Source organism: Macaca nemestrina, chromosome 9 (assembly GCF_043159975.1).
Source record: "Macaca nemestrina isolate mMacNem1 chromosome 9, mMacNem.hap1, whole genome shotgun sequence".
In the NCBI taxonomy this organism is placed as follows: Eukaryota; Metazoa; Chordata; class Mammalia; order Primates; family Cercopithecidae; genus Macaca; species Macaca nemestrina.
The window spans coordinates 48,895,112-48,921,098 of NC_092133.1; the positions used below are offsets into that span (position 1 = coordinate 48,895,112).

The 25,987-nt window shown below is 39.5% G+C and overlaps 2 long non-coding RNA genes across 2 annotated transcripts in view; one reads left to right on the forward strand and one right to left on the reverse strand.

The window, feature by feature from the left end:
• Nucleotides 1-25,987, forward strand: part of LOC105481147 (uncharacterized) — a 293,709-nt gene that overhangs the window by 8,111 nt on the left and 259,611 nt on the right. The gene's annotated exons all lie outside the window — the stretch shown is intronic.
• On the reverse strand, nucleotides 593-25,653 carry LOC105481138 (uncharacterized). The gene is made up of 3 exons (XR_986782.3): nucleotides 25,408-25,653; nucleotides 2,595-2,813; nucleotides 593-1,004 (listed from the first exon to the last, which is right to left on the reverse strand). It is a non-coding gene; the product is annotated as an uncharacterized lncRNA (long non-coding RNA).

A 25,987-nucleotide genomic window follows, 5' to 3' on the forward strand; every position in this document is an offset into this window, starting at 1 on the left:
GTGGTGACAAGGCCCTTCCCAGGTTCCAAGATTCACTAGGAGGACTCCTGGGACTTAGCCTATAGTCATGCCTGTGGTTATAATTTGTTTACTTATTTATTTATATGAGACAGAGTCTCACTCTCTTGCCCAGGCTGGAGTGCAGTGGCTTAATCATGGCTCACTGCAACCTCTGCCTCCCAGGTTCAAGCAATTCTCCTGCCTCAGCCTCACAAGTAGCTGGGATTACAGACATGTGCCACCACAAAAATAGCCACTCCTGGCTATTTTTTTGTATTTTTAGTAGATACGGGGCTTCACCATGTTGGCTAGGATGGTCTCAGACTCCTGACCTCAGGTGATCCACCCACCTTGGCCTTCCAAAGTGTTGGGATTACAGGCATGAGTCACCGCACCTAGCCCTGGCTATAATTTATTATACTGAAAAGGTGCAAAGCAAAATCAGCAAAGGGAAAAAGGTGCAGGAGGTGAAGTCTGGAGGAAGCCAATTGCAGGCTTCCAAGAGTCCTCTTTCAATGGAGCCATAGAGGGTATGCTTAATTCCTCCAGCAACAGACTCTGACAACATATGTGTGATATTATGTATGAGGGAAGCTCATTAGAGACTCAGTGTTCAAAGTTTTTATTGGATGTTAGGCACTTTCTGCCTAGCGTGCACCAAAATTCCAGACTCTTAGAAGGAAAAGAAGCATTTAGCATAAATCATATTGTTTGTAGAATAGTTAGGTACAGTGAGCCACTCTTATAAGTTGTGGGAATGATGGGAACCCTTGAGAAATCCAAGCTCCCAGACTTCAGCCAAAGGCCAACCTTGCAAGTAGGCCTCTAAAAATAATAGTCTCGGGCGTACTATGTGCATTTTTTTCTTCACCTTGAGTATGACTGGTACTCAGCCTTTGGACTGTGAACCCAGTGTGTCCTCACCACTGGGTGTCCTCTCATCAATAGCCTCCAGGTTGTCATTTTGAGGAAATCACAGAAGGAGGGCTGGACCCTGTGGGGACCTGGAAAGAAGATAAATTTGGGGAAGATTAATGTTTAAAGGTTTGAAAAAACCCACCAAGGCTAACCAAAAGTGCTTAAGACCTAGGGAATCTGTATGAATCTTAGCACTGGATATCTCCCTGTGATGTCAGACCCAAGCACTTTACACATTGCATGGCATTTAATCTCTCCAGGCATCCCGTGGGGGTCAGAGTCAATATCCCCATTTCTCAGATGAGGGAAGAACTGCAAATAGGACCTAAAGTGTGCTAGCTTTTAAAGCCATTATTTTCCCCTCAGCCCAATTAATATTCAGTGTGACTGTGGCTCCAACTGCCAACACCTGCCTTTTTATGTCACCACTAGAGTGTGACTGGTCTGCTGTGAGTTCCTAAACTCCCCTCACATCCTTTTCTTACAGAAAACCTCCGCTTCCTCCTTCCCAGGCCTACTGCTCTGCCTTTGTTCTTTCACTTCTTCAACATGGCAAACTTTGTTCCTCCTTCTGCCTCAGTGCAGTCTGGCCCACTGCCTGGGATGCTATACCTTCTTCTTTCTCATGGCTTCTTTCCCCTCCTACAGGACACATATTTCAGAAAGGTGGATGATTTGTGAGTATTTTGCATTCCTCCACCAGAGGTAAACTCTTGAGGACTGGCAACCACTCTGTATCCATGAAACGTCAGCCTATGATCAGAGAATGTGAAAATCCAGATGTGCTTTGTGTTCTGGGCAAATTGAGCTCTGTGAATAATATAGAATTGCATTCACATCCTAGTCAACCATGGGATATGAGAAGCCTCAATGTTCAGACCAAGGACAATCAGTGTCTGATCCTAAAAGAAAGATACAGGCTCTAGACAAAGACATTCAATTCATCACAACACAAGTGGAAGACGCCGAGGCACATATATGTGAACCTATCACAGAAAACTGAAAAAAGTCTCATCATTTCCATATAGAGATCCAGCACTCATGTGAAGAGTAAGTTCAAGTTTCTGCAGGATTGTTAGCTCAAAACCAGGGAACTGGCAACCTCCCTGGGAGAGGAGAACATTGGTGATCATGTCCAATCAGAGAATGGACATCACATTGATAACCTGGATCCTAGAGGAAACTGGATCCTAGAGGAAAAGGATCCTAGAGGAAACTGAAGGGTTTTGTAAGGCAGATGGACATTTAAACATTGAAAATAGAGGAAAATTCAATTCTATGCCAACATTGCTGAAGAAAAGTACAGAAAAGCGGAACTGACAAGTCCTCTGAAAGGGGTTGAAACTGAAGAAGCCTGAATCAAAAGGTCAGATCCACATCTTAGAGGAGAGAGGAAATGAAATGAGTGGACTCTGTTAGCAGAAAGAAATGGAGTCTGTGTCTCGGTTATTACTGTCAGAGTAGATTATGACTAACAGCAAGAGGTGGGAAGTTTTGAAGCCAAAGACCTGATGAGTCATAAAAATGAGTTAGAGAGCTACAGAAGACATTGCAAGATAACAAACAAAAGCTGGAAATAGCATTTCTTCCTCTCAGGGACAGATTCTGTCCTTAGAACTAAAAGCTAATGGTAATTGGTTGAGAGCTTGGGAGGCTGAACAAAATCTTATCCTCACCAGACAGGAGGTTGCAGATCTGAGGTAAAGAATAAGGGAAAGAGAAATTCAACTCCAGCTTCTAGCAGTGGATCCTCTTGTATCTGTTGATTGTGATGGAACATTTGGCAGGGAGTGTTTGCTTCTCAGCCCCTAGGCATGGGGTGCTGCTTCCTCTGGGATGGAACGGCTGCATGCTTCTCTGCTCAGCTTCCAGGATGTCCTGTACCTTCACTTTACCTTTCAGAAAGAAGAAAGGTGTTTGTCTCAATACATTTTAGTTGATTTAGAGAATGGCTGTCTTAGGCAGTCTAGGCTGCTATAACAGAAAACCACAGACTGGGTGGCTTAAACAACAGACAATTATCTCTCACAGTTCTTGGAGCTGGGAAGTCTAAAAACAAGGCACTGGCCAATCTGATGTTTGGTGAGGGCACTGCTCTTGGTTTGCAGATGGCCATTTTGTCACTGTATCCTCATATAGTGGAGACAGAAAGAGATGATCTCTTTCTTGTCTCTTCTTATAAGGGCACTAATCCCATTGATCAGGGCTCCACCCTTATGACCTAATTACTTACCAAAGGCCCCATCTCCTAATACTATCACCTTGGGAATTTAGGCTTCAACATATGAATTTTAGGCAGACACAAACGTTCAGTACATAGCAATGACTTAACCTTCAGGATTCACTAGAGGGAGAAGTGTGTGTAGTGATGACTCCAGGAGGGCCCAGAGAACTCTAATCCCATCCAGGTCTGGTGCCCTGGATGCTCTGGCTTTGCAGAGTCCTGAGTGGGGTTGGATGAGGCTTAGCTGTGAAAGCCACAGGAAGGTAGCTCTGGCTGTGATTCCTCAGCTTTGCCTTCTTTATAAGGGGGACCAGACCCTTAGGGCCACCAGGCTCTTCATCTGGCTTGGTGGGCCTCTCCCAGTGGCACCCCCACTTCACAATGCTGTCTCAGGCTGCATGTGCTGAGACCTGTCATTTGAACACCTAGGTGTCTGGAAGCCAGGTGACAGCGTGTGATGTGATTTTGTGGCGCCTACATGCTCATGTGAGGCAGATCAACCTCATCCTCAGGAATGGTTACAGGAACTGGGAAGACAGTAGAGAAACTTCGCCTTTGGGAGAGGAAGAAGTTGCTAGGCTTCCAGGTCTTGAGGCTCCTGCCTTACAGTTTGATGGACCGCGTTGAGCAGTCCCAGGACCTTGGGCAGTGGCTGAAGTATTTCTGATTAGATGAAAGGGTTAGGGTTGTCAAGGAAGCTGTTCTGAATGAGTACACTGTGGAGTGGGACCTACTGACATTTGCACTGGGCTGCCGAACTTTCAGGCTGGGTCACCTGGAGTCAGTGATACTCCTTTATTGGGCACCAAGATTCTGTCCAGTAAAGTGGCTTCCTTAACGTGGAAATTGCCTCTCAGAGTTCTTGGAATGTTACAACAAAGGTGATGTGTTGAGGATGGGCCCCTGCGTGTGCTCGGCCTGGTCATCATTCATAGTAAGGATTCCTCATGGATGCAGAGCTGAGCTGGGCCTATGGGGACAAGCAGGACGGGGACTGACAGTGGGGACATAGAGGAGTAGGGTGGCCTGAGATGGAGGCAGCATGAGACCTTACCCTGTTCCTATCAGATCAGCCAGGGAGGGAAGTTCCCTCCTGGCCAATTAAGTGACTCCTGGGTGGAGTCCAGAGGATTAAACTTCCTTTACAGGACCCGGCCTGTAGCTATCTGTCAACCAGGTTTCCTCAGATCACTCTCTGGGCTTCTTTGTGGACACAACAGAAGAGGAGAGTTCTGTGGAAACTCATGCTAGGTTCAGTTGTGATTATCTGCCGGGAGCGCTGCTGGGAAAACCTATAGCCATTTTCATCTAGTGATGAGGTCTCACTCTACCAAACTGTGAACTCCTCAGCACAGGGCTGAGTGCTGCTCATCACTGTGCCCAGCCAGTACAGCCCTAGCACAGAACAGGTACTAGCAGAAAGCCAGAAATGACAGAGCAAGAAGGAGTCACCTGTTAACAATGCAGGGCATCTCCCAGCTCCTAGAACCCAGGGCCCAAAGCCACTGTCCATAGGCGGAGAAACTGTGAACATGGCTTTGCTTTGTACAGCCCAAGTTGATTCTCTGTCCCCGTATGTCTGTGGTAACAGGATGTCCCACTCGCCGCCTCTGGGATGGACCCTGCATTATTCTTGGACTCTGATCTTGGTTCCCAGGAGTGAGAGTTCAGGCTCTGCATGTGGGATCCTTTGCATTGGACACTAGCTGTGCTTCAGGCTCAGCCTTCTGGCTCTGGGCACTGGCTCGACACTGACTGCTGACCCCTGGGTTTTAAGGTGTCAGCTTATTTTTCTGGGCTTTGTCCTTGGTACTATGTAAAGGTTGGAGCTGGGAGTTTAGCTGTGGCCCCTGATCTTATCCACTCCTTGCAGGTTCCTTGATCAAGCTCTGGTTACTGGAGTGTGGGCTGCAGGTTGTGGGCTCTGTTCTGTTCACTGATGAGCAGATCCTCTCTGCCTTCTGAGCTTAGGAGGTGCTTTTAGAATCATAGGCTCAAGCCTTATTGTGTGATTCTTTGATTGTGACTTTGGAGTAAGAGATGGACCCTGGAATCCGGGTTCTTTCTGATGCTAGGAAGACCCTGAGGAGCTAAGTGTGAGCCAAAAGTGATGATTTAAGGCCCCAAACAGGTGGAGAGTGAGGGAAGAGTGAAATGGAAACCACTGGATCATCATTTCCTTGGCCAATTTGGGAGTCATGTCAGGGTCTGCTTCCTCTGGAACTGGGTCCAGAAGTGACCTCCAGAAACTCCAGAAGTGACCTCACCTGCCCCTGGCCAGCACTGCTCCTTCCCGAGATGGGTCATCCTCAGTAGTGACCTCACTTCTCTGAGCCTCAGTTTTCTCATCTGCTGCATGGGAATCTGAATAGCACCTACATAGAAGGAGTTTCTGTCCTGTTGGGATGCCATGACTGGCTCAGCATTTGCAACATTGGCCTGACGGTAGGAAGGACCCATCCCAGGGTAGAACGTGGCCTAAATTAGGTATACATTTTGGTCTATACTTTCTTTTACCAAATGAAGTTTTATTTTATTTTTTAATGCTTTTTGTCTTGCTGTTGTTGTAGTTACATATAATCTAGCATTGTTTAATATTTATATCATATAAATAATACATATATATAATAAATCTTATCAAGGCTCTTCTCTTTTTAAGTAAATCTATAAATCCACATTCCAAAATATTCCAGGGCTTTTGATATTTTTCCTTCAGTGTCTTAAGTTATTTTCAGATATTGCTAATATTGCCTGACTTTCCAGATTTCTTGTATCTCAGAGCTTTGAATTTACCAAGTTACAAAAAATTCACATATAAAACCAACCAGGAGTTTCAGAAGCTGAATATATGTGGAATGCTGGATATAACAGGAATATCATAGAGCTATTCACTGGAATTACAAAAAATAAAAATTACCCATCCTAGATGGCCCTTCATTTTGTAACATCACGGTAACATTCAGGTGCCTAATAAAAAGGGGAAAGTTAAAAATCCCCCACCCCATAACTCAATTCAACCTAGTTCTGATTACTTTTCTCAAAGTCTCTCTACCAATATTTTTCTTATTTCTTTCTTTTATCCAAACGTTAAAAAGTCATGTTGATTTTTCATTTGCGACATCTCACATATGTTTTTGTTGCTTTATTTGTAGATCCATAAGCTCTTCTCAGGCATTGTTACTTCACCTGTAGACTTCTGCAGTAGCCCCTGACACATCTGCTCATCCTCCCTCACTGGTCCTTGTTGCCATCTGTTCTGCTTCCACTGCTGTATGAATCTGCCCATTGTAGACCTTGCACACTCTATTAGTTCATTTTCACACTGCTATAAAGAACTACCTGAGACTGGGGAATTTATAAAGAAAAAAGGTTTAATTGACTCACAGTTCCATGTAACTGTGGAATTGTAAGTCAATTGAAAGTTTTCTCAGGAAACTTACAATAATGGTGGAAGGCAAAAGGGAAGCAAGGTACATCATACATGGTGGCAGCACAGAGAGTGAGGGGAGAGGGGAACTGCCAAACACTTAAACCATGAGATCTTATGAGAATGAATTCACTATCATGAGAACAGCATGGGGGAAATGGCCCTCATGATCTAATCACCTCCCACCAGCTTCCTCCCTTGACATGTGGAGATTATAATTCGAGATGAGATTTGGGTGGGGACACAGAGCAAAACTAGATCACACACTGTTATTACTCCTTTAAAAAGCAGTGCAAAATATAAGCATGATGATTCCCAAGTTCTTCCACAATCTAGTCCAAATTAATTGCTCTTCTTTATTGCTTATTTTTTTATTGTGACTCTGAAATAAACTCCATCAGTATTCATCCTGGCAGGACAGTCCATTCAGATTTCCATGTACTGGGCATTGGATGTCTTTGATTCTCCAGAGTCTCTTTCCATCTGATTCTAGTAAATGAATCCCTCTTTTCTGTGAATTGTTTCTATGTGGTTCAGCTGATTTACTCCCCCTTTTACCACATGAAAGAAGGATATACATTCATGTCCAGCCTGTATATTGCTCGTAGATCACCATGATTATTTTAGTGATTGGGTATATTTTGGGAGTGTTTCCTGGTATTCATTACATGGACCCAGGGAAAGAGATTGTAAGGAAAGTGCAGGCTGGAGATTAACAGGACCATCTTTCTGGCTGCTTTGAAAAAGCCTTTTTGAGAATGAAGGCAACAGGTAAAATAAGAGCTGAGAGACAGAAAATGAGATAGAGCCCCAGTCATATTATTCTTTGTGAACAAAAACCACTTTTACTTTTGACACTGTGGAGCTAACAGTCTGGGAAAATTGGTAAGAATATTAGGAAATGTTTGATTCTTATGACAGAGACTCACTAAAATGACAGGGTTTTTGGGGGGGAGGGAGGGGCAACTGAGTTTAGCTCTTGTTGCTCAGGCTGGAGTGCAGTGCCATGATCTCAGCTCACTGCAACCTCTGCCTCCCAGGTTCAAGCAATACTCCTGCATCAGCCTCCTGAGAAGCTGGGATTACAGGCACATACCAACACACCCGGCTAATTTTTGTATTTTTAGTAGAAACAGAGTTTCACCATGTTGGCCAGGCTGGTCTTGAACTCCTGACCTCCGATGATCTACCCGCCTCAGCCTCCCAGAGTGCTGGGATTACAGATGTGAGCCACGGAGCCCAACTGACGGGTCTTTTTAAAACCTAATTCTTTTTTGCTGTTCATGAACTCAACTGCATTTTCTAGCACTCTTTGATGTTAGAGATGGCCATGTGACTTTGTTCTAGTCAATGGAGCATGAACTGGAGTCTTGTATCACCTACAGACTTGGCCCATTACATACCACTTACATGTGATTCTCCACGTTCATTTTTCCTCCAAAGTCAAAATGTAGATGTTTTATTTGTATCATACAGTTTTGTTGTTTTTAGTATATTGATAAAATGATGCAGTCATCACCACTATCTAATTCCAGCATATTTTTATCACCTCAAAAAAACCTTGTACCCATTAGCAGTCATTCCCATTCATCCTTTTCCTCAGCCCTTGGCAAACCACTGATCTACTTTCTATCTCTATTGATTTACCTATTCTTGATATTTCATACAAATATAATAACATACGATCTGGCTCTTTCTGGCTGACTTCTTTCACATAGGATTATGTTTTCAAGATTCAACCATGTTGTAGAATGAATCAATACTTCATTCCTTCTAATGGCTGAATAGATAAACTACATTTGTTTTTCCATTTTCCACTTAAAAGATTTTTGGGTTGTTTTCACTATGGGCTATTATGATTAATATTGCTATGAAAACTTGTGTACAAGTTTTTGTGTGGATGTGTGTTTTCAATACTCTTGAATCTGTACCTTGGAATTGAATTGCTGTATCATATGGTGGTAATTCAATGTTTAATCTTTTTTTTTTTTTTTTTTTTTTTTTTTTTTTTTTTTTTTTTTTTTTTTTTTTTTTTTTCAGAGAGAGTCTCACTCTATTGCCAGGATACAGTGCAGTGTTGCAATCATGGCCCTCTGCAGCCTCCAACTCCTGGGCTCAAGCTGTTGTCCTATCTCAGCCTCTCAAGCTTGGACTGCTGGTATACACCACCATGCCCAGATAAGATTTATTTATATTTTTGTAGAGATGAGGCCTTGCTATGTTTCCCAGACTAATCCTCCTGCCTTGTCCTCCCAAAGTGCTGGGATTAAAGGTGAGCCAGTGCACCTGGCCTATGTTTAACATTTTGAGCAAGTTTTCAAATTGTTTTCCAAATTGACTACGGCATTGTACATTCCCACTAGCAAGATATGGATTCTAGTTTCTTTGTATCTTCAGCAACACTTGTTAATACAGTAGACCCTTGAACAATGTGGTGGTTGGGGGCGCCACCCCCTGTGCAGTTGAAAATTCACATGTAACTTTTGACTCCCTTGGAACTTAACTACTAAAAACCTACTCTTGACCAAAAGCCTTGCCATTTACACAGTCGATTAACACGTATTTTATATGTATTATATATTCTTACAATAAGTAAGCTAGAGAAGTGAAAATGTTATATAAAAAAATCATAAGGAAGAGAGAATATATTTACTACTCATTAAGTGGAAGTAGATCACCATAAAGATCTCCATCCTCACTGTCTTCATGTTGAATGGGCTGAGGAGCGGGAGGAGGAGGAAGGATTGATCTTACTGTCTCAGGTATGGCAGATGTGGTAGAAAATCCATATATAAGTGTACTCACACAGCTCAAGTCTGTGTTGTTCGAGGCTCAACTGTATATGTCTTCTTTATTATAGCCATCCCAGTGGATGTGAAGTGGCATCTCAAGGAAAATGTTTAGAATATTTTGTTATTGATGGAAGTGATAAAGATACAACATACCAAACCTTCTAAGGTATAGTTGAAGTAGTGCTTAGAGAGACATTTATAGCTATAAACGACTACATATGTTTTAAAAGACGAAGATCTCAAACTAATCATTCACCTTAAGAAACTAGATAAATAAGAAAATATAAAACCAAAACAAGCAGAAGGAAGGAAATAATAAGGATTAGATAATAAAAATAGATAATAAAGAATAGAGAATGAAGTAAATGAAACAGAGAATAGAAAAACAATAGAGAAAATAATCAAAATCAAAATTGTTCCTGTGAAAAGACCAACAGAGGTAACAACCCTTTAGCTAAAATGAACGAGAAAAAAGAATACTCAAAATATTAAAATCAGGAATAAAAGGACAGTAGTACAGAACTTATAGAAATAAAGGATTTTAAGGGCATAGTATGAATAAGAAGTTTATATCAACAAATTGGGAAACTTAAAATAACACCAATTGTTGAAACAAACTCACAGAGAAATAAAAGTATCTGAATTGACATGTAACAAGTAAAGTGATTGATTTAATTTTAAAAACTTTCCACATAAAAAAGATCAGGTCTTGAGGTCTTTCATGGTGACTTCTACCAAATATTTAAATATTTAAGAATTTATCATTTCCTCACAAACTCCTCCAAAATATGGAGGAGGAAGAAATGCTTCCCAATTGATTCTATAAGGTCAGTATTACCCTAGTACCAAAATCAAAAATGTTACAAAAATAAAATTTCAGAACAATATGTCTTATGAATATAGACACAAAAATATAAACAACACAAATCCAGCAACATACAGGAATGGATACACCATGGCAAAGTGGGATACATCCCAGGAATGCAAGGCTGGTCCCACATATGAAAATCTATCAATAAAATACAAAGGATTAATACAATAAAGGACAAAAACCACATACAGAAAATGCATTTGACAAAATCCAACACCCTTTCATGATGAAAAAAAATCTTAGCAAACTAGGAATAGGTAGGTAAGCTTTTTGCATGCTACATGACAGAAGGTGATTGACACCTTGAATTCTTACTTAGAAGACAGCAATTTTAAGAGAAGGAATATTGTCAGTTTTCAAGTTTGTTTTTGAAAAATCAACTTCTATCTATATTTTCCCCAAGTACAATTATTTTGGTGTTTCCAGAGTTAACATTACCTTAGAAATTAAAATTTTTCTGATCAAAGCTGTGATTTTGCTATTTTTAATGTTTCAAATAAAAAGGAAGGTCAAAACCTGCTTAGGACCTAAATAACAGAAAGATCCAGGATAAAGATTTTTAAACTAATATAATTCTAATAAGAGGCTTTTCTTAAAAGACTAAGATACTTACCTAAGTGAAAATTATATCACCTTTCTGCTTCCAGGAATCCTCTTTGAATATTATTGTAGAGTTAATAGCCTCTTTACTCAAGAGAAGTCCTAAAACTTACGTGGGAATCAATCTTCTGATGTGGTATAAACTAAAAAAATCCTTATCTTCTCCCAAGATTAGAGCAAAACAAACAAATCAACAGTCAGCAAGATTCAATAATCCTTCTAAGGTTCTGCACCTTAGAAGTTATCCAAGAAAATATAATTAAAATTGTAAGAACTTCATAGATCAGACTATCAGAAAAATGTTCTGTCCTCTTCTATCGCATATATATGTTTGTATATATTTTCAAATTTTAAAATGTGAATTTAATGAGAATCTGAATCTTTCTTTCTGTGGTTACAGAGCTTCCTTAGAGGCATTATTTCATTTGAAGGCTTATCCCTTAAAAAGAAATGCATGATGATAGTGAAGGATACTTAGAATTTATTTATTTATTCAACAAATTCTTATCACAAGCCTGCTTTATGATATATAGTAGGGAGCCAACAGTGAACAGAATAGACAAGGATCCTTTCTAATAGAACTAATATTCTCATGAAAAATTCAACTTCTAAAACTTGTTGGAAAAAACTTCTAAAACAGTGGAAAATAAACCATGATTGTCATTGAAAGTCTTTTTCAACAAGGCAGTAATCTCAAAATCTATCTTAAAAGGCATTACAGAATCTCTCTTGGTGCTTTAAATTGTTTCACCAAGCAGGTTATTCTATTGTTTAAAATGCTACCAATGAAAGAAGAATTGTAATCAAAATGGATTATGTTTTACTGAGTCTGAATCTATGTGGATTTTTGTATTATTAATAAGTAAAACCCTAATCTCAGACAAAAGATGAACTGGAAGATGGTTGTGTAATGGGGCGGATGTTCATAGGGACATGCATGCCTAGTTCTAGTACTGAGATTGTTACGAGCAACAGTCATAGTAAGTCATAGTATTTTACAGAAGAATAGCAAGTACTTATTAACAAGCTAGTCAGTCAAGTAAAAGTCATTTAAAAATTTTTCTACTGTACATTTGAATTCCATTTCATTCTTTGAACCATGATTGATATATATGGCCTTTGATATGGCACTGTGCTTGTATCACACAATCTGAGTAAGAAGCAGAAAAGACCTGTGGAAACTTGCTGTCTTGCTGCTTATCATTTTCCGTAATGTTTCAAAATAATACAATAATCACAGTTTGCCAATTTCTTTTACATATATTGTCTTCTTGAAATTCTTTCCTGCCTTCTAGCAGGGAGTATAACATAATTATAAACCACATGGCAAATGCATGGTAGTTTCCAGTCTCTAACTCCTTCTATTGTACTACCTTGACAATTTTTTTTTCTGATCCTCCTATCAAAATTATTATAGTAAATATATCTTCTGCATATTATTTGTGAGTTTCAAATGAAATAACATTTATAACATTTAAGTGCTTGACACATATAAGCTCTTATTATTAACTTTCAGAAAAACAAATAAAGCAAGAAAAAAGTGTAGGGTGAAAGTATCTTAAAAATTAAAGTCACAAACTAAATGCCTTTTATAATATGTAGGTAGTTTCCAGAAAACAAGTATAAATTAAGGATATTATATTCTGAGAAATACATGTAGATGCTGTGTTAAAAAAGTTTCTAAATTTTTATTTCTTATCTAGGAACTAATTCCAACTTTTTAACTTACTGGCCCATCAAATATCACTTGATAAATGTTTATCTAGTAAATATTAGAACACTATTTCACATCTTTAGATTTGCAGGTAGTATTTTACCTATTTAAGTAACTTTGTTGAAGCAATGTGCGTTTCAATTTGCAGCAAATAGATCTTATATAGCTTATCACTTTCTATTGCAAAGAAATTATGCAAATACTTTTTTGGTTTTTTTAAAAAAAAGTTAATAGGTTTTTGGGGAAGAGTGTTCCTTGGTTACATGAATAAGTTATTTAGTGGTGATTCCTGAGATTTTGGTAAACCCATCACCTGAGCAGTGTACACTGTACCCAATGTGTAATATTTTATCCTTCACCCCCCTCCCACCGTTTTCCCCAAGTCCCCAAAGTCCATTGTATCCTTCTTATGCCTTTGTAGCCTCATAGCTTAACTCTCATTTATAAATGAGAATACACAATGTTTGGTTTTCCATTCCTGAGTTACTTCACTTAGAATAATGATCTCCAGTTCCATCCTAGCTGTTGCAAAAGCCATTATTTCGTTGTGATTTATGGCTAAGTAGTATTCCATGGTATGTTTATATACATATACCACAGTTTCTTTATCCAGTTGTTCAATGGGCATTTGGGCTGGTTCCATATTTTTGCAATTGTGAATTGTGTTGCTATAAACACGAGTGTGCAAGGATCTTATTCATATAATAACTTCTTTTCCTTTGGGTAGATACCCAGTAGTGGGATTGCTGGATCAAATGGTAGTTCTACTTTTAGTTCCTTAAGGAATATCTATAGTTTTGCATTGTGGTTGTACTAGTTTACATTCACAGCATTAATGTAAAAGTGTTCCCTTTTCACTGCATCCTCACCAACATCTATTCTTTTTTGATATTTTGATAATGGTCATTCTTGCAGGAATAAGATGGTATTGCCTTGTGGTTTTGATTTGCATTTCCCTGATCATTAGTGATGTTGAGCATTTTTCCATATGTTTTTTGATCATTTGTATATCTTCTTTGGAGAATTGCCTATTTATATCCTTAGCCCACTTTTTGATAGGATTGTTTGTATTTTTCTTGCTGATTTGAGTTTCTTGTAGATTCTGCATAGTAGTCTTTTGTCAGATGTATAGATTGAAAATATTTTCTCCCACTCTGTGCATTATTTGTTTACTCTGCTGAGTGTTTTTTTTTTTTTTTTTTCTGTGCAGAAGCTTTTAAGTTTAACTTTGTTTTTGTTGCATTGCTTTTGGGTTCTCGGTCATGAAGTCTTTGCCTAAGCCAATGTTTAGAAGGGTTTTTCCAATGTTATCTTCTAGAATTTTTATGGTTTCGCATCTTAGATTTAAGTCTTTGATCCATCCTGAGTTGATTTTTGTATAAGGTGAGAGATGATGATCCAGTTTCATTCCCCTACATGTGGCTTGCCAATCATTCCAGTACCATATGTTCAACAGAGTGTCCTTTCCCCGCTTTACGTCTTTGTTTGCTTCGTCAAAGATCAGTTGGCTGTATGAATTTGGCTTTATTTCTGGGTTCTCTATTATTTTCCATTGATCTCTGTGCCTATTTTTATACTAGTACCATGCTGTTTTGGTGACTATGGCCTTATAATATGGTTTGAATATACTATACTGTATTATATTATAGTATAGGTAATGTGATGGCTCCAGATTTGTTCTTTTTGCTTAGTCTTGCTTTGGCTATGCGGGCTCTTTTTTGGTTCCATATGAATTTTAGGATTGTTTTATCTAGTTCTGTGAAGAATGATGGTGGTATTTTGATGGGAATTGCATTGGATTTGTAGATTGCTTTTGGCCGTATGGTCATTTTCACCGTATTGATTCTACCCATCCATGAGATGAAATTCAGAAATTCATGATTCTACACATCCATGATGTGTTTCATTTGTTTGTGTCATCTATGATTTCTTTCAGCAGTGTTTTGTAGTTTTCCTTGTAGAGGCCTTTCACCTCCTTAGTTAGGCATATTCCGAAGTATTTTATTTTAATTTTTTGCAGTTAGTGTAAAAGGGGTTGAGTTCTTGATTTGATTCTCAGCTTGTTACATGGTTAGGCTTTGTGTCCCCACCCAAATCTCATCTTGATTTGTAATCCCCATAATCCTCATATGCTAAGGGAGACACCAGGTGGAAGTAATTGAATCTGATCTGGACTGAGTAGGGGTGACAACATGGCTCACAGGGCATGTGTAATATGTTTATATGATTTATTTTAATAATACTTATAGTAGAGAAACCTCTCAGATATTTTTAAAGCAATTTTATTAAGCTCTGGATATTTATTTCAATGCTCCATCAATGACAGTTACAACAAGTTAGCTTCTTAAGTTATAGTTATATTGAAATTATCTTCCAAAGGAAATGCACTAAGGGTTTGCTAGACTTTGAGGTTACAATTGCAGAACCAATCTTAAAATATGCCATATTGTAAGGTGGTCCTACTGTGCATGACGAATGCCGGGGTCAGACTCGGGAAACCTTACTCAATTGTTAGAGAGCAGTTCTCTACCCTGCTCAACTAGAGGGTTCCACTGATCACACTTGGAGGTCCTGGCAATGTCAAATTGCTCTAGGAGTGTGCACCTGAGTCTCAACTTTGATGTTACTCCCTTTATCAAGTAGTACTGGATTACACAGCGTTCAACACAAAGAGAAACGTCTTTCTGATTTTTGCTCTAGTTTGAGCATCTACTTTAATCATATTCACTAAATTAATGGAATTCTGCCCGTGTGTCTTTTACACAAAAGAACTGTGAATTTAAAATTCAGCCATGGTGCTATTCACTCACAAGTGCCCACATCCCAGATCAGATCCACAAAGAAATGAAATACTCTGCATACTCAAATACCCTCTGCCCATATTTTTTTCAGTTGATTTTCATGTTTACATTACCCATCAGAAGCTTAAGAGTTCTCATTCTATGAAATTATGTTTATGACAGCACTGTGAACTCTCAGATGGTATTTACTGCTGCGTGGTTAGACCCCTCTCAATGTAGCTCTGGCTCTTGAAGAAATGCCAGCATTCTACTGTAGCCCATGGTGGGTTCTGGGGGATCTACTAACCTCAGCACCACACCAGAGTCAGCAGTCACCACCTCCCGAGTCAGCTCATCCTCTGCATGCTGCAGATCCCTGGGGGCAGAAGTCCTGGTGCCAAGCCCCGGAGCTTCACGGGTGTTGACCTGCGCCTAAGTCCTTAAGTGACTCTGTCCTTGTGCCTGAAGGAACGGAGTTTTAAACAGTCCCTTTGTCCAAAGAGGCAAGAGTTTTGCCCTTTGGTGGTGTGAACCTACAGGATTCCCCATGCGCTGTTTTCCGGGTGAACTCGGAGACCGGCGGCTGTGATGTCAGCTCCAGGCTCACCGGAGGAGCGGGAGGCTCTTCCTAGAATTTGGTGGTAGTGCTGACAGGTGATTGTTTCTCACTGCTGGTGAAAGCGCCATCAAGCCCCTACTTTCTGAACTGATAGTTCTGGTTTCCTCACAGACTTATGTGTGAGCTTGCAACTTTAAAGTTTTCTTCTTTCCTGGGAAAAATACAGTATTTCATTGCGCCTCCCAGCAGTGCTTCTACCCTGTGATGTCTCTGCCAGGGCCGAAGCTGAGCCTGGATAGGATCACCCGGCACGCGGGGATGGGACAGGCAGGCACAAGGGAAGGAACCACTGTCCTGTGCTCCCAGGTGACCTTTTGCCAGGAGAAAGAGTCCTGCAAGGGAGCTGAAAAAGTCAAGACCTCCAGGAAGGCATGTGTCTCACACCAGAATGTTTAATGACTTCATATCACAGATCAAGTTTCTTTTTCCCAGGGACTTGGGTGATAGTCAGGGTTTATTGACATAGAAATGAAAACAGACCATTCTTTAAGTTCACTGAGGTCCTGTAACAATAATCTTCTCAAGATGCTCAACATAAAGATTTTATTTTTGGTGTGTTTCTTCTCTTAAGGCAATATTGATAAGTTTGAGAGTGCTACTGGATTGCATTTGCTGATGTTTTAAGTTATTTTGCATGTAGCTTCATCAGGAGTATTAGTCTGCATTTCCTGTAAACCCTAAGATTTTGATATCAATGATATGCCTACCTTAAAGCAAGTTGGGAATGTCCTGCCTCCCACTTTTTTTTTTTTTTTTCTTCACTTACTTACTGAAAGAGTTCATGTGAGATTGGTATTATTTCTCTCTCAAATGTTACAGTTCACCAGCAATATCTTGTGTACTAGAAGATTTCTTTATAACCTGACTTTTAATGACAATTCCTTTAATGGATTTTGAACTGTACAGATTTTCTATTTCTCCATGGGTCCAAATTGGTAAGTTGTGTTTTTCAAGAAATTTAAACAGCAGTTTGTCCATTTCATCTAAGTTGTCAAATTTAGTGGCATAAAATTGTTCCTAATATTCCTTCACCTTTTGCTAGCTGTAGTATCTGTTATGATGTTCCCCTTTTCATTTTTTACAGTCTTTCACTCTCTCTCACATGCTTTCTCCCCTCCTCTCCTTCTTTTCCTTTCTTCCTCTCTCCCTCTTTTTCTCTTTGTCTCTCTCCTTCTCTCTGTTTTGATCAGTTCTGTACTGCTAGGTGTTTATCAATTATATTAACCTTTAACTTCTTCTTTAGCTACATCTCCAAATTATGATGTACTGGGTTTTTCTTCTCATTTAGTTGAAAATATTTGTGTTATCATTATGACTTCATCTTTTATCCATGAGTTATTTTTAATTTTATTGTTTTTTTAAATTTTTGGAATACTTGATGATTATATTTTATTTTTGTGACAGATCTTTCAGTTGTAGTAATATGCCATACTTTATGTGATTTTCATCATTTGAAATGTATTGGGGTTGGACATTTTCTTTGACATTTTTTAGTTTTTATTTTTCTGTAACAGTCTAGATAATAAATGCTTTAGGCTCTGTGACCCAAATGATCTCTGTTCCAACTAACTCAACTCTGCTGTTGTAGCACATAATGATTAACATGGTTATGTTTCAATAAAACTTTATCTACATTGCAGGTGTCAGACCAGATTGGCCTGCAGGCTATAGTTTGCGGACCCTTGCATTACTGAATGGAATCCATATTAGTTATAGACTAACAATTTTTAGATTATTTGAAAGAGAAATAAACTTATACTGAGTTATTATATAATTTATATGTAACATAATTCTAACCAATATCCTTGTAGTCTATTTTAAGTGTTTTTGTTTGTTCAACATACATTTCTCATTTAATAGGAAACACCTAATTTTTCTCTCCTATTTCCAGTCCGGATAGCTTGGGTAAGATTGATTCCAGCCCATAGAACTAGGGAGGAATAACTGATTCAAGTCTGACCAATTCAAGCATTCCACCTACTTGGACAATGAATGGCTCACTGATGGTCACCTGGCCTCTGAGTAACCCTGATGAAACACAGTGCTGCGATTCTGACTGAAAGCAGAGCAAAGAGAACTTTTCTTTCCAGTTAGGTTGCTAAACTGTGAGAATGTGATCCTGAGGCTGATGTTAGACATCTTGGCAATACAAAAGGAGAATAGCCTGAACAGGAAGTCAGTATACAGGAAATAGAACTGACACAGAGCTATCAGAAAAAACAGGAGCAGATTATTTATTATCTTCTTGTGCCTCAGAATCTAGCCACCCCTGAAGAGACAGTCCTGGACTTTGATTACTAGAACCACTAGACCCCACTCCCTATTCTTGAGAAGTGTTTGTTTAATCAAGTTGGTTTACTCACTTGCAATAGAAAGATTTCTGAAAAGTAGGTAGTTACAAAAAGTATCATATACATCATTTCTTATTTAAATTCTCAAAATGACCCCATTATTTAGGTAGGACAGCAAATGTATATTATTCAGTCTGTCTTTACACAATGCTTAGCACAATCTCTTGAAGAAAAAAATCTGCTAAATTAAATTGGAGTAGAATGAAGGAGGCGATTGACCACTGTTAATAACTGATTTAATTTTATTCAAGTTAGATAGAATTTATCAATTGATACATCTTTCTCTCTTTTAGAGCATTTCAATAAATGGTTCTGACATTTCTCAATTCAATCAAAAGACGCTTCTTGAAAATTGCCTTTACAGACTGAAGCTTTGATATAGTTGTGTACTTCGTTGTTTTATACTTAGTTGTGATGAATCTTCATCTTATAAAGGATGAATTAATTTATATAAATAGCCAAAGTTAATAGACCAAATTTCTGTATAAAAATTTTATTTATACTGTTCTATTTGATTTAGACTATCCTCCTTTTGTATTGCCAAGATATCTAACAGCAGCCCCAGGAACACATTCTTGCCGTTTAGCAACCTAACTAGAAAAAGTTTTCTTCCCCATGCTTTCAGCAAAAATCCCAGCATTGTGTTTCGTTAGGGTGACTCAGAGGTCAGGCGACCACCCGGTAATAAAGAAAATAGGCTAGCTAGGTGGGGTGGCTCATGCCTATAATCCCAGCAATTTGCAAGACCAAGGTGGGCAGATTAATTGAGCCCAGGAGTTTGAGACCAGCCTGGGCAGCATGGCAAAACCCCATCTCTACAAAAATTACAAAAATTAACCCAGCACAGTGGCTGGCACTTGTAGTCCTAGTTACTTAGGAGGCTGAGGTGGTAGGATCACTTGAGTCCAGGAGAAGGAGGTTACAATGAGCCAAAGAATGCACCATTGCACTGCAGCCCGGGTGACAGAGCAAGACCTTGTCTCAGAAAAGAAAAGAAAAACAAAAAGGAAGAAAATAAAATAGGCTGGCAGGTTGAATTGGAAGAAAAGAAAAGGAGGACAGGAATAACTTCTATGAAGTACTTATGATGTACATTATACATACATGCCTGCCAGTATTTATTGGGTACCTACCTTGATCCAGACACAGTACTAAGTGCTTTGCATACAGTTCTTTATTAGTCCTTATAAGAATCTATTAGGCAGGCATTAGTATTATCAGTGTCCACATCCTAAATTATATACATTGCCTGGGGTCACACAATCTTTAAGTGCCAGAGACACTGTTTAAACTGAAGATTAACTGTGACTCCAAAGACTAATGTTTACCTTCCCACAATTCTGCCTCTCTGCAATCAATTTTTAGTTTAAAGCCAGAGCGTAATCATACAATGAAGAAACTTCCTATCTCTTGGGCTTTTCAAAAAGTGTCAAGCCATAGGGTTTAAGCATAAATATCAGGGTTACTAGGGAAGCAAAGGTTAGCAGAATGCATACAGTTGGTCTCCTAACTCCATCACAGAACGGGTGACTTGGTGCAACTGGATACACCTTAGGGGTGTGCTCCAGGAGAGGGAGTCACTTCCCTCACCATGCAACTTTCATATTGATAGAGAGTTTGGGAGGTTGAAGGAACACCCATTAACCATGTGACAATGGGAGTTGTTTTTTTGATTGTTTGTTTGAGTGTGGGGAAAAGAGAGATCAGACTGTTACTGTGTCTATGTAGAAAGAAGTAAACATAAGAGACTCCATGTTGTTCTGTATTAAGAAAAATTCTTCTGCCTTGAGATGCTGTTAATCTGTAACCCTAGCCCCAACCCTGTGCTTGCAGAGACACGCGCTGCCTTGACTCAAGGTTTAATGGATTTAGGGCTATGCAGGATGTGCTTTGTTAAACAAGTGCTTGAAGGCAGTATGCTTGTTAAAAGTCATCACCACTCTCTAATCTCAAGTACCCAGGGACACAATACACACGTGGAAGGCCTCACGGACCTCTGCCTAGGAAAGCCAGGTATTGTCCAAGGTTTCTCCCCATGTGACAGTCTGAGATATGGCCTCATGGGAAGGGAAAGACCTGACTGGCTCCCAGCCTGACACCTGTAAAGGGGTAAAGGGTCTGTGCTGAGGAGGATTAGTAAAAGAGGAAGGAGGCCTTTTTGTGGTTGAGATAAGAGGAAGGCATCTGTCTCCTGCTCGTCCCTGGGCAATAGAATGTCTCGGTGTAAAACCCGATTGTATGTTCCATTTACTGAGATTGGAGAAAACCACCTTAGGGCTGGAGGTGAGACGTGCTGGCTGGCAGCAATACTGCTCTTTAATGCACTGAGATGTTTGTATCCATGCACGTCAAAGCACAGCATCTTTTCTTAACCTTATTTATGACACAGAGACCTTTGTTCATATGTTTTCCTGCTGACCCTCTCCCCACTATTACCCTGTTGTTCTGTCACATACCCCTTTCCGAGATGGTAGCGATAATAATCAATAAATACTGAGGGTACTCAGAGACCGGTGCCAGCATGGGTCCTCCGTATGCTAAGCTCCAGTCCCCTGGGCCCACTTTTCTTTCCCTATACTGGGTCTCTGTGTCTCTTTCTTTTCTCAGTCTCTCATTCCACCTGATGAGAAACACCCACAGGTGTGGAGGGGCTGGACCCCTTCATTGAGATAGAGTTTCACTCTGTCACCTAGGCTGGAGTGCAGTGGCATGATCTCAGCTCACTGCAACTTCTGCCTCCTAGGTTCAAGTGATTCTGCTGCCTCAGCCTCCCGAGTAGCTGGGATTACAGGCATGTGCCACCAAGTCTGGCTAATTTGTTGTATTTTTAGTAAAGATAGGGTTTTACCATGTTGGCCAGGCTGGTCTGGAACTCCTGACCTCAAGTAATCCACCCGCCTTGGCCTCCCAAAGTGTTGGAATTACAGGAGCGAGCCACTGTGCCCCTCCTGGGAGATTTTTATTTATAATAAATGACCTTGTTTGAAAAAGCCAGTGACTGGTATTCAAATGTCATTTACTTAGAGCATTTGTAAATCTGTACTGGTGCTCACTGATCAGCTTGCTACCCTTCAGCTGAGCCACCTCAATTTTGCGCAATCACATCAGAGTGGAGGAAGAATGCTACCAGAACTGGTTTACGGAGGGTCTGTGCATCCTTATTGCATGTGTAGCTTCTTATGGTGACTATAGAATATGAATGCATGCTTGCCTTATATTCCCTTTATCATCTTACCTCCTATTTTCCACTCTCTCTCTCATAGCATGTTTCTTGTTTGCTAATCCAGCTTCAAGTGCTTCAGATTCCACTCAGCTTCTCTGAGCCATACAGGGATCAATATTTCAGTGCATGTATGAGCCAGTATGACTGTCCACGGAACCTCTGGTTTATGTGTGGCAGGAGTAGCAGGGCTCCTGTGGCCCACATACCAAAGCAATATTTGATATGCAGAGCCCAAACAGAGCCCAGTTCCCCCTAGATTAATGAGAATGGATAACTGCCTGAAGATTTATGGGCAAGGATTCATAAGTTTGCTAACACTAAGTCAAACTTATCATTAGAATGCTATCATTTTGCCTTTCCAGCCAATTATTTTTCACTTTCCTTGTTATTTCCTCTCAGAGACTATCAGAATGCACTCCATGGGTCTGACCAATTCCTTTCTCGCTTACCATGTGAGTACTCCACTCAGTGAAACTGAAACCCCTCAAATTGTACCCATCTATTGCTCATAAATACTTCACCTTCTGGGTACTTAGCTAATTCCTCTATTTCTGCATAAGGTGTTCTCTGCTGCTTTTGGTTCTTGGTGACCTGTTCCTTAGCTTGTCTTGCCAATGTCTCCCTCTCTGTGACAGGTTTCCTCTCTTTCTTGAACATGTCAAACACTCAGTAACTATTAGCTGGATACCATCCCATGCTCAGGCTAGTTAGGTAAGCTAACGGATATTTGACTTGGAAAGAGCATTGGGGTTGAAAGTCAGGAAACATGGACTTGTAGACACTATTTTATTATTTTTGTATCCTTCCAGAGCCAACCTTCCTGAGCCGTGAAATTGAGGAAGTGGGTGTGATTTAGAAGGAGAATTTCCAAGACCCACTTCAGACTTATAACAACCATTAGCATACTTTGCAATTTAAGATAGTACATGTGTCACAATTATTTTTACATTGTTTTGGTATGGTACTTTATCAAAATTATATCTATAGTAGCAGATGAGGATGACTATTTGTTTCAGCAAATTTCTAGAGAGATCACTGCACACAACACTACTGAATGATCACAGTTTTATATAATGAGAGAAAAAGTTCAACTTTTCCTTTTCATTTTTTTCTACTTTTGTGCAGAGAAAGTACAGAGGACACATTTGCCTTGTTACTTTCAAGTAATATTGGCAATTGTTGTAGAAACTGGCTTTCTTTGTAGAAAAACAGATTTAATAAAGATCAAACTACCTTAGAAAATTTCCTTTATCAACCCTTTCACAAAAAAATATAGCAAGTTAGTCCAGTCTCCTAATACAACTAAATGTTCCCTGTGGATTCCATTCCACTTTGGTTTAAAAGGATATTAAAGAGGTAAGTGTATTTCCTGCAACCTTACAAAGCCATTTAGTAATAAACAATTTATGCTGAAGTGGGAAACTCACATAAAAGAATCAATTTTTGATATGAAAAAGAGTAACTTTGTAACATGCAGAAAGAATATGACTTTCAAATTCTTGAAATTATAGTACAAAAGAAATCCCAAAGGGCCAAACATGATTCCTGACAGATAACTGCAGCAATAACATCCGAATGATAAAATAAATGCTATTTTTGGTGACAATGCATTTTCTTTTCCAACTAATCTGTATTCGCCTGTCACACATATGTAAAACTGAATGATTTCTGAATGTGTAATTGAATCATTCCTTGCTTGGCATATCATCCTGCCAGAAAACTTAGAAATAGCACTATCTGGGCCGGGCGCGGTGGCTCAAGCCTGTAATCCCAGCACTTTGGGAGGCCGAGATGGGCGGATCACGAGGTCAGGAGATCGAGAGACGATCCCGGCTAACACAGTGAAACCCCGTCTCTACTAAAAAATACAAAAAAATAGCCGGGCGAGGTGGCGGGCGCCTGTAGTCCCAGCTACTCGGGAGGCTGAGGCAGGAGAATGGCGTAAACCCGGGAGGCGGAGCTTGCAGTGAGCTGAGATCCGGCCACTGCACTCCAGCCTGGGTGACAGAGCAAGACTCCGTCTCAAAAAAAAAAAAAAAAAAAAAAAAGAAATAGCACTATCTGGCCAGACGCGGTGGCTCACGCCTGTAATCCCAGCACTTTGGGAGGCCGAGGTGGACGGATCACAAGGTCAGGAGATCAAGACCATCCTGGCTAACACGGTGAAACTCTATCTCTACTAAAAACTTCAAGAAATTAGCCAGGCGCGGTGGTGGGCGCCTGTGGTCCCAGCGACTTGGGAGGCTGAGGCAGGAGAATGGCGTGAACCCAGGAGGCAGAGCTAGCAGTGAGCTGAGATCCCACCACTACACTCCAGCTGGGCGACAGAGCGAGACTGTCTCAAAAAAAAAAAAAAAAGAAAGAAAGAAATATCACTATCTTTGTTGTGAAGTATATGAAAAATGGCAGTATAAAATCCTTTGTGATCCTAAACAAATATTATTTCCATATGTCTGTATGTACATGTGTATTGCCAAATGCATCATAGTAATTTATTTTCAAATGTTAGGAGCAAGGTAGAGACTTTATCATCACTCTTAGTCAAAGACAAATATAAAAGAACATAGTTACAATTCATACCACTATTAAAAAAAAAAACTTTTTTTTTTTTTTTTGAGACAAAGTCTCACTGTGTTGCCTAGGCAAGAGTGCAGTGGCGTAGTCTTGGCTCACTGCTAGCTCTGCTTCTGGGTTCAAGCAATTCTCCTGCCTCAGCCTCCCAAGTAGCTGGGACTACAGGTGCCCGCCAACACACCCAGCTAATTTTTGTATTTTTAGTAGAGACGGAGTTTCACCACGTTGGCCAAGGTGGTCTCAAACTCCTGATCTCGTGATCTGCCCACCTCAGGCTCCCAAAGTGCTGGGATTACAGGCATTAGCCACTGCGCCCAGCCAAAAAAACTTTTATAAAATATATTTTGGATACATTATTCAGACTTCAACAATTAGAGCCTCATGCCATTAATTCAGACAATGTGGATGAACTGAATGGAATAGCTAATGTAAATTTATAGCAAAAGTGAATAAAATAATATGCTTCATAGTGTTTACTTGCATCCAAAGACTCCAAATGGTTTACACTGAAGAAACAGGTAAGTTCGTGGAAACACCAGTCAACACTTAATTCATATAAATGAATACTTGGAAAGTGTTAGAGGTGAAAGATTTTAGAAATTTGCTCTACTTTAGAATAGTACTCTATTCTTATCAAATCATGTTCACTTTTTTTTTTCTCTGAATTGTCCATGTAGCCTTTATAGATGCGCACTGCTGCTCATTTGGAGGTTTCTATAAAGACAATGAGGATAAAGAAGAATATATTCACTCTGGCTAAATAAATTCTTTTCATGATGTATCAGTTTGTCCTTGTCTTCTAGAAAATGACAGGACATTAATATTAGTATGTCATAAATTAGTATTTTTGCATCTTTTTTTTTTTAGCAAAAAGGTTCTAAAAGGTCTTTTTAAAACTTTTTAAATTAAGAAAATATTACCATATAATCTTGTCAATACTATTAGTGTTTTTTTTATAAACCTGCTTTTACATAGACAGGAAAACAATGAACTAAGTTCTAAATGTATCATCTACAATACAAAAGGAATTGTAACTTATGGCTGGTATAATATTTTGCTGTTACTTCCTTTAATTTTGACTCCAAAATAGAGTCACAAGTTCTTTATAAAAAACATCTTTGTACTCTAGGTTCCAATTCTAACATGTAAAGAGTTTTGAAATCATCAGCCTTATCCTTACAACAGGAATAAAGCTAAAGACACTGAAAATCAACAACTTTTCTGGGACCCATCAGACAACTGCAGTCACATGACAAACTACCATTTTGAAATATGGAGACAGAGGAATACGGAGTACAACTGACATCAGCTTACCTGGAGCAGGAACCACGGAACTAAAAACTGGATGGGTCACCTGAATGGTAATTCAGATAAATTGCCGTAAGTTGATTGTGACATAGCTCAAGAATAAAAAACTCCTTGGAGCCACAGTCTTAGCAGGGTTTCAGCATATTCAGAGGTTTTTACCTCCAAGAACCCCAACAAGTTCTCATCATGAAGAAGCGAGAAAAATCATCTCTAGTCTTTGGCAAGGGGAGGAGAAAAGTAACCACTTTGAAATATGACCATTTTTTTCTTGTAACAAAGTCCTACGCTCCACTGAAAAAGATCTTATCAGAGCCTTATCTTATGTAGACAGAAGGGCAATTACCCAATTCCAGCCACCCACAGCCTTTCTGTCTTACCTAAGTGAGGAGAAAAAAAAAAGGTAAAAGCAACTGTGAAAGTCACAGCCCTCATGGAAAGATCTGCTAAAAAACTGAGATTTAATCACAAGATTACAGAATTCTCTTTTCTCCCACTCATTGCTACCAAATCAATGGGGATCTAATATAATAACAGTAGATTTGTAGCCAAAAGACCTGCAAACTTTAGACTCTATTTAAGAAGGAGT